The sequence below is a fragment of the Salvelinus namaycush genome, chromosome 4, assembly GCF_016432855.1.
Source record: "Salvelinus namaycush isolate Seneca chromosome 4, SaNama_1.0, whole genome shotgun sequence".
Lineage (NCBI taxonomy): Eukaryota > Metazoa > Chordata > Actinopteri > Salmoniformes > Salmonidae > Salvelinus > Salvelinus namaycush.
Genome location: NC_052310.1, coordinates 16922968 through 16932367, shown reverse-complemented (window position 1 = coordinate 16932367; position 9400 = coordinate 16922968).

Below are 9400 nucleotides of genomic sequence, written 5' to 3'. Positions count from 1 at the left end.
AGAGGTAGCTTAGGACAGAGGGACAACTCTGTACTAATGGCAGCTCCGGACTGAGTGGCAGCTCCGGACTGGGTGGCAGCTCCGGACTGGGTGGCAGCTCCGGACTGGGTGGCAGCTCCGGACTGAGTGGCAGCTCCGGACTGAGTGGCAGCTCCGGACTGAGTGGCAGCTCCGGACTGGAGGGCAGCTCATGACTGGAGGGCAGCTCATGACTGGAGGGCAGCTCATGACTGGAGGGCAGCTCATGACTGGAGGGCAGCTCATGACTGGAGGGCAGCTCATGACTGAAGGGCAGCTCATGACTGAAGGGCAGCTCATGACTGTAGGGCAGCTCATGACTGTAGGGCAGCTCATGACTGTAGGGCAGCTCTGGCAGCTCCTGACTGGCTGGCGGCTCTGGCAGCTCCTGACTGGCTGGCGGCTCTGGCAGCTCCTGACTGGCTGGCGGCTCTGGCAGCTCCTGACTGGCTGGCGGCTCTGGCAGTTCCTGACTGGCTGGCGGCTCTGGCAGCTCCTGACTGGCTGGCGGCTCTGGCAGGTCCTGACTGGCTGGCGGCTCTGGCAGCTCCTGACTGGCTGGCGGCTCTGGCAGCTCCTGACTGACGGACGGCTCTAGCGGCTCCTGACTGACGGACGGCTCTAATGGCTCGGGACAGACGGGCGGCTCTAATGGCTCGTGGCAGACGGATGGCTCAGAAGGCGCTGGGCAGACGGATGGCTCAGAAGGCGCTGGGCAGACGGATGGCTCAGAAGGCGCTGGGCAGACGGATGGCTCAGAAGGCGCTGGGCAGACGGATGGCTCAGAAGGCGCTGGGCAGACGGATGGCTCAGAAGGCGCTGGGCAGACAGATGGCTCAGATGGCACTGGGCAGACGGATGGCTCAGACGGAGCTGGGCAGACAGGCAGTGCAGAAGGCGTTGGGCAGACGGCCGACTCTGACCCGCTGAGGCGCACAGTAGGCCTGGTGCGTGGTGCCGGAACTGGTGGTACCGGACTGGAGACACGCACCTCAAGGCTAGTGCGGGGAGCAGGAACAGGGCACACTGGACTCTCGATGCGCACTATAGGCCTGGTGCGTGGTACCGGAACTGGAGGGACCGGGCTGAGGGCACGCACCTCAGGGCGAGTGCGGGGAGAAGGAACAGTGCGTACAGGGCTCTGGAGACGCACAGGAGGCTTGGTGCGTGGTTCAGGCACTGGTGGTACTGAGCTGGGGCGGGAAGGTGGCGCCGGATATACCGGACCGTGTAGGCGTACTGGTTCCCTTGAGCACTGAACCTGCCCAACCTTACCTGGTTGTATGCTCCCCCTCGCCTGACCAGTGCAGGGAGGTGGAATAACCCGCACCGGGCTATGTAGGCGAACCGGGGACACCATGCGTAAGGCTGGTGCCATGTAAGCCGGCCCAAGGAGACGTACTGGTGGCCAGATATGTAGAGCCAGCTTCATGGCACTTGGCTCAATGCTCAATCTAGCCCTACCAGTGCGGGGAGGTGGAATAACCCGCACCGGGCTATGAACACGTACAGGAGACACCATGCGCTCTACTGCGTAACACGGTGTCTGCCCGTACTCTCGCTCTCCACGGTAAGCCCGGGAAGTTGGCGCAGGTCTCCTACCTGACTTCGCCACACTACCCTTTAGCCCCCCCCCAAGAAATTTTTGGGTTGTACTTGCGGGCTTCCAGCCTTGCTTCCGTGCTGCCTCCTCATATCGTCGCCTCTCCGCTTTAGATGCCTCCAGCTCCGCCTTGGGACGGCGACACTCCTCTGGCTCTGCCCAGGGTCCTTCTCCGTCCAGAATCTCTTCCCATGTCCAATCCTCCTTGACCCACTGCTGCTGTCGTTGCTGTCCGTTAACCCGCTGCTTGATCTGGGTTTGGTGGGTGATTCTGTAACGGTCGTCGTAATATTCCTCCTCCTCCTCGGACGAGGAGAGGAGAGAGGGATCGGAAGACCAATTTGCAGCGAGGTATGATGACATAATGAACTTTATTAACAAGACGAAACTAAACACACGAAGAACACTTGATAATTTTACAAAACAACAAAACGACGTAGACAGACCTGAACGAGAGAACTTACATAAAACATGAAGAACGCACGAACAGGAACAGACTACATATACTAACGACAACGAAACAGTCCAGTGTGGTGCGAACATACACTGACACGGACGACAATCACCCACAAACAAACAGTGAGAACAACCTACCTTAATATGACTCTCAATCAGAGGAAACGTCAAACACCTGCCTCTAATTGAGAGCCATACCAGGCAACCCCAAAACCAACATAGAAACAGAAAACATAGACTGCCCACCCAAAACTCACGCCCTGACCAATAAACACATACCAAACAGAAAACAGGTCAGGAACGTGACAGTTGCTGCAGTTTTACAGGGTTTTCATCCCCCCCAAAGCCAGGAGTTTTCCCAGGAGTTTGTTAAAACCATGTGACCTGATTAGAAAAGCTCAGGTCCCGTCATAGCACATATTACAACTTTTTACAACGTCACACCTTCGGTGTGCAGAACAGGTAACCGTTTGGCTGTATCTAATTGAGCATTTCCTGTTACAACTTGACAATGCTAGTTTCTCTAGCGATGTCTTGAGGTCATTTTATGAAAAGTGGCTAATCCATCACCAAAGGAGTATTTCCTTCTCCATCTATCCTCATTGATCTTCTCAAAATATAAGCAACTAAATGAATCATTATTGTTGTGATAATGGTTTCATACTGGTCTCATACTCCCTTAACCCTTAAGGCTTAATACTACCAAGTCAATGACATGGCTTCCAATAAATTCAATAATATTATGTTTTCTAGCACATTGTGTTGACTAATTGGGAAACTAATATGCACTGTATTACTAAGACTGCTTAATGCAGGGCTCCCTTGGAAAGAGGCATTGGTCTCAATGGGACTCCCTGCTAAAATAAAGGTCAAATAAGAATGAGTATTTTCATGTCACTAAAGACAGCTTTAGTATCTTTTCATCTACAAAAAAACAATTTCACAGTCCTTTCTTCAATTGTAAGCTTTAGTCAATACACCAAGTATACACATTTTCAGATGTGAGGAATTCACAATCTCAAGCTAAGAAACTGCTTGGAAATAGTGCATAAATCGGTGAGACAGAGACTTTTTCAATGAACAGGCTAAACGATAATATACAGTTACGACAGTTATTTTTATCACTGAACAGTGAACACTCTTAATGCAGTGGTTATCTACGAGTGCTGCTGGAAAATGATCGAATTTACTACACCAGCATCCACTCAACCAATCCAGATGCTCAATTTCCTTCAAACCTAATCTAATGGGAACATTCTCTGCTATAACGGAACTTTATTTGCATTGAGAAATCATTTTTCAGCTCTTACGTACAGAAACTGTGGTACGTTAACAGCCGTCATATAAATTCAAATTCCAGAACAGAGACACAATTCGTTGGATGGAAGATTTTTACCGTGGCTGCGGTGTTAGTCTTGGACAGGACTCAGATCAGTGTTTATGGAGTTGACAATGCAAGATAATATGTGTTTGTCCGTCACCAGATCTCAATCTAATTGAACACTTGGGAGATTCTAGAGTAGCGCCTGAGACAGCGTTTTCCAACACCATCAACAAAACACCATATGATTGAATTCCTTGTTGAAGAATCCCTCCATTAGAGTTCCAGACACTTGTAGAAGCTATGCCAAGGCGCATTGACTCTGTTCTAATGGCTCGTGGTGGCCCAACGCCCTATTAAGACACTTTATGTTGGTGTTTCCTTTATTTTGTCAGTTACCTGTAATTTGCGTAAGAGGTCAGTGAAAATTCAATGGACGTGCCAGTAAAGGTCGAGCAGAGTGCGAAGGCTAGTGACAGCAGATAAATGAAACCTTTATCATTATCCTCTTTCTGGACACAGCATAGAGCAGAGCGAGAGAGAGAGAGAGAGAGAGGTCAGGAAGAGGGAATGATGCAATAGCATTAACCGTCTATAGCCTGATATGATACAATCATGCATGGCTCATTGCACAGTAATAATACACAGTACAATACTGTACACTGTACACAGGGTTGATTTCGGCACTTCATTTGGTAAATAGTTTCTCTCAGCAGTACATCTCAGGTATATCCTGGCAGTGCTGTGCATGATAACAACGGTGATATCACATCACTAATCATGTTTAATTCACACAGCCATATTACGAAGGAAATGGCTGAAATGAAGAGAGTCGGAATGAAATGGCCCCCCAAGCCTGAAATAGCGCTGTCAGCCGAGAGGCACGGAGAGTAATGTAATTGGGGTGCTTAGTGACAGCCAGAGCAGCGGAGGGAAGGAGGGGGGACAGTTTAGAGCTGTCCTGGGCTTTTACACAATAGAGCTATATCCGGTGTGGGATGAGGACATGATCTGGTCTTTTGCCTTTGCTTTCGTCACTGGTAGCAGGCTACGCAGCTCAGTTGAAAGGTAAAGTAGCGAGAGAGGGGACGATACAGTATTAGTGTATAGTCATCCACATTTCCAGACTGAGGATACCCCCACTGGTGGACTAAACATTATGCAGAAGATGCAATTGCCTCAGGCCTCACATCATCAAGGGGCCTCATGAGCTGGGAAAAAAAGTGTTTAAAAAAATGATCCACTCGAGGCCCCTTCATGCTCCACTCAAGGCATATTAATGGAAGTGAATCGGGCATTTTCACGTATAAAAGGTATACGGGTAATTCCATGGGAATTATATAAAATAACAAAAACTGAGCTTTCTTATATCTTTCAGATACAGGACAGACACTTCAAAACATACTTTGTTTTTATTTCATTTGACTGTTTTTCCATGTATGAATCTGTTAATAAATGCATTTCTATGGGCTAATAGCAGTAAGGCCGAATTCAGTGTTTCATCTAATTATCATTTTTATATCCACAGGGGTTCTAACATGAAAATAAAATTGCTTAAAACAATTCCATATGTTAGCTTTGTAGAAACCCACCCTTAGACTCTAGGTCACGTGTCAAACTCATTCCAAGGAGGGCCGAGTGTCAGAGGGTTTTCGCTCCACCCTTGTACTTGATTGATTAATTAAGGTCACTAATTAGTAAGGCACACCCCTCACCTGGTTGTCTAGGTCATAATTTAAAGGAAAAACCAAAAACCCACAGCGGAATGAGTTTGACAACCCTGCTCTTTTTTTATTTAACCAGGCAAGTCAGTTAAGAACAAACTCTTATTTACAATGACGTCCTACCCAGATGATGCTGGGCCAATTGTGCACCGCTCTGTGGGACAATCTCAGCCAGATGTGACACAGCCTGGATTTGAACCAGGGACTGTAGTGAGGCCTCTTGCACTGAGATGCAGTGCCTTAGACCACTGCGCCACTCTAGGGGGATAGAATACGCATTTCTTTAGTAAAAAGATAGGTGCTGCTGATAATACTGCCCTCATCGTTGAGGCAGAGGACATGTATGTGTAGCCCATGTATCTGATGCGCTCTAGCCAAAAAGAGTATGGCATGTCATACTCTTTTTGGCCAAATAGCATCAGATACATGGGCTACATATAGTAAGACAGAGGGGCGCTGTTTCGCTCGCTCCGATGCTTTCTTCGTTGAGAGTTTCAGCCACTTGTAAATTGAAGGAAAGTTGGCGGGTGCACAGTGCACTGTTCGTATGCTGGAATTATTTTGGATGAACGTGCGAAGGTAACCTACTTTTTGAAGTGATTTGTTTGACAATCAGATGAAACATCATGGCTGGTTGTGTTCGTGGCACAATAAAAGGTAATACATTTTTACAGTTAAATGACATGTCTTTACTGTAAATCACATTCAAAAAACTTGGTGGTTAAAGAGTTTTGATGGATACACCAACATTAAAAAATACTACTGTTTACTATCGAATACTGTAGTTAAATGTAGAATACAATACTCCACATTGTAGTATCACTTGATCATGTGTAGTACTTACTATAGAATTGTGTAGTATACTGTAGAATACTATACTACACATTATAATATCACTCGATTGTGTAGTGCTTAATATAACATTTTGTAGTATATGGTAGAATGCTATACTACACACGGTACTATCCCTCGATCATGTGTAGTAAAGGGAAAGGGGGATACCTAGTCAGTTGTACAACTGAATGCATTCAACTGAAATGAGTCAACTGCATTTAACCCAACGCCTCTGAATCAGAGTTGCGGAGGGCTGCCTTAATCGACATCCACGTCTTCGGCGCCCGGGGAACAGTGGGTTAACTGCCTTGCTCAGGGGAAGAACGACAGATTTATACCTTGTCAGCTCGGGGATTCAATCCAGCAACCTTTCGGTTACTTACTATAAAATTGTATAGTACATGGTAGAATCTGCAACACACTGACAAAGTCTGTGTAATAAATCAATAACCCTTAGTAGAATGATGAAGTTTGTATCCCAAATGGCACCCTGTTATATAACGCACTACTTTCGACCAGAGTCCTATGGGCCCTGGTCAAAATCACTTAATTACAATAATATACAGAACGTGGTCCTTTGTAGCTCAGTCAGTGGAGCATGGCGCTAGGTAAGTGGGTTCGATTCCCAGACCACTCATGAGTAAAATGTATGCACGCATGACTGTAAATTGCTTTGGATGAAAGTGTCTGCTAAATGGCATATATTATTATCAAAAGTACTAGACTATAAATGGAATGGGGTTCCTTTTGGGACACAGACAGACGTGTCTTTGGGCGTCGTGGTCACTGGGAAAGGGATGACATGACACAATCCCTATTATAATTATCAAACGCTAGTGGCGCGTTGCCATACCTCCAGCCTGGTTCTTGATGACGCTAATCAAACACTTATTCATAGGAGCCTGGTGATTAATGCAAATTAGACCTCGCTGCTGAGTACAGCTGGCTGGCAGGAGTGGGTATATATTGCTCTCTCTCTCCTCCCTCGTGTTCTCCCTCTCTCATAGTCTCTCTCTTGTCTCTTGTGCTCGTTCTCTCCTCTTTTTTCTCTCTCTCCATCTCTCTCTTCTCTGGTCCTCTCACGCTCTCGCTCTCGCTCTCTCTCTCCTCTTTTACTCTCTCTATATCGCGCTCTCTTCTCTTGACCTCTCTCTCATGATGAGTCATGGTCAGAGTGGGTCTCTGTTTGGATGAGTGAGGGGCGGTTGGAGCGCTCTCCTCTCTTTCACTATGGCGGTAGTCGCCAGTGTGGCACCAAGCAAAACAACATGGCTCGTGATGCTGTATGTATGGTCCCTGTATCCATGGAAGCCATATATCTCACTCACACCTCTCCCTAGGAGACCAAACCCTCTCGCGCAAATGATGTGTGAAGAATTGCTATGCAGTACATACACTACCACCTGTCTTTCATTGGTGTTGTTCTTGTGCTCTTTACTCACACTCCATCGTGAGGCACTGCAGCAACAGTGCAGTGAAGTCGAATGCAAACTCGCGCGGTGGCGTGTTGAAGAAACCGGTGTCCTCTAGACCTCCAGCTAATTGACAGCATTCATCATCATCTCAATGCAAATGACGCTAGATTACCATTATGAAGAGTCAGGTTGTCCCTGATCACATTGACAGATACAATCAGAGGATAGGCTGAGTTTGGGGGAAAAGAAAGAGCACCCTCAAAAAAGGGAAAGATAACATAAAAATTGTCTTTTTTTCAAACGCACCATAAAAACAGCCACTGTGCTGATGATTCATAAAGTGATAAAGATGGGCTGTAACGCAGTCAGGCTGTATTTAGAGTCTTCTCACTCTCATCCTCCCCCTGAGTAATTGTCATCTCTTTTAGGATTTGACTGATGACTGGCTCTCTGATAAATGTGAGAAAAGGAGAGCGTGCTAGCCTCGCCGAGCGTCGTCAAATATAATGTCACTGCTCGGAGTTGTCAAGGGTAACGCAGTAAAATGTTCCACAGCATCAATAGCCAGGAGAGCTACAGGTTGAAATGGTTCTTAAACACCTTGAGACCAAACAAGGCACTGCTGCATTATAATGAGGATGGAAAATGATTTACGGTTATGTGCTATATCCTCCAGACAGACCACAGAAAGACTATGTCACGAATCCCGTTTCCTGAGTCGTTTTTTTGCCTGTGTTCTGTCCTGGAGTGTTTTTTCCGGCGTCCTGGAACGCACCCTGTCTGGTTGCCGGGCAATGTAGCCAGTTGGGAGAGTTCTGATTACCCGCACCTGTATCCCATCAGCTATCTGCACACCTGGTCCTGATCATCATCTCTCCTCTTCTTAAGCCCGGACCTGACATCCATTCCCTGCCGGATCGTTAGCCATGAACAGTATGTTGTGCCCACGAACCAGCCTCCAGTTGATAGAGTTTGTTTTGTTTTGTTGTTTTGTACGTCTTGCTTGCCTTTAACTTACCTCCGTTTGTTCTGTCTACAGCCATTCACCCGGAACCCATATCCCATCCCTGTCTGCTCGTCGCCAGTTTTTGTTTATCCCTTGGATCTGCCTATCCACTCCCATCAACACACCTCCGCTGCCCGCTCCGCCACCTGGAACTATCTACCTCCACGTTCTCATTTATTAATAAATACTCACCATCTTCATACTCACCTTGTCCTGGTCTGCTTCTGGGTCCAATTTTGGTAAACCCTGACAGAACGATCCGGCCAGCGATGAACCCAGCGGACCTGGACTCCGTTTGCCATGCAATTACCCAGCAGGAGAAGATGTTGGGACAACACAACACGGCGCTACACGAGATAGCGGGTTCAATCCGGAACTTATCGGCTAGCTTAACGAGTATCCAGGATCAGCTCAGTTTGCCGGCAGATCATCCACCACCTGTTTCACCCATATCACCTGCCGATTCGGGAGCGGGTTCCTTCCGTGAGCCCAAGGTTCCGACACCGGATAAGTACGAGGGAGATTTGGGAGGATGCCGTTCATTTCTTTTGCAGTGTGGGTTAGTTTTTGATCTGCAGCCCTACTCTTACGCCACAGATAAGGCTAGGATAGCTTTTGTTATTGAGCTGCTGCGTGGTAGAGCTCTGGAATGGGCTTCAGCCGTTTGGGAACGACGGGACACCTGCATGACGTCATACCAGGGTTTCACGGCAGAGATGAGAAAGCTTTTTGACCATCCAGTCCGAGGTAAGGACGCAGCTAAACGTTTGTTCTCTCTTCGCCAAGGAGCTCGCAGTGTGGCAGACTTTGTGATTGAATTCAGGACATTGGCTGTGGAGAGTGATTGGAATGAGGAATCACTACAAGCGGCTTTTTACCAGGGGTTGTCGGAGCAACTCAAGGACGAGCTGATCTCCTATCCAGAGCCTAGTGACCTAGACAGTTTGGTCACCTTAGCTATTCGGGTAGATAATAGAGTCCGAGAGAGGAGGGAGAGAGAAGCAGTGGGGTCCGTCTAATCAA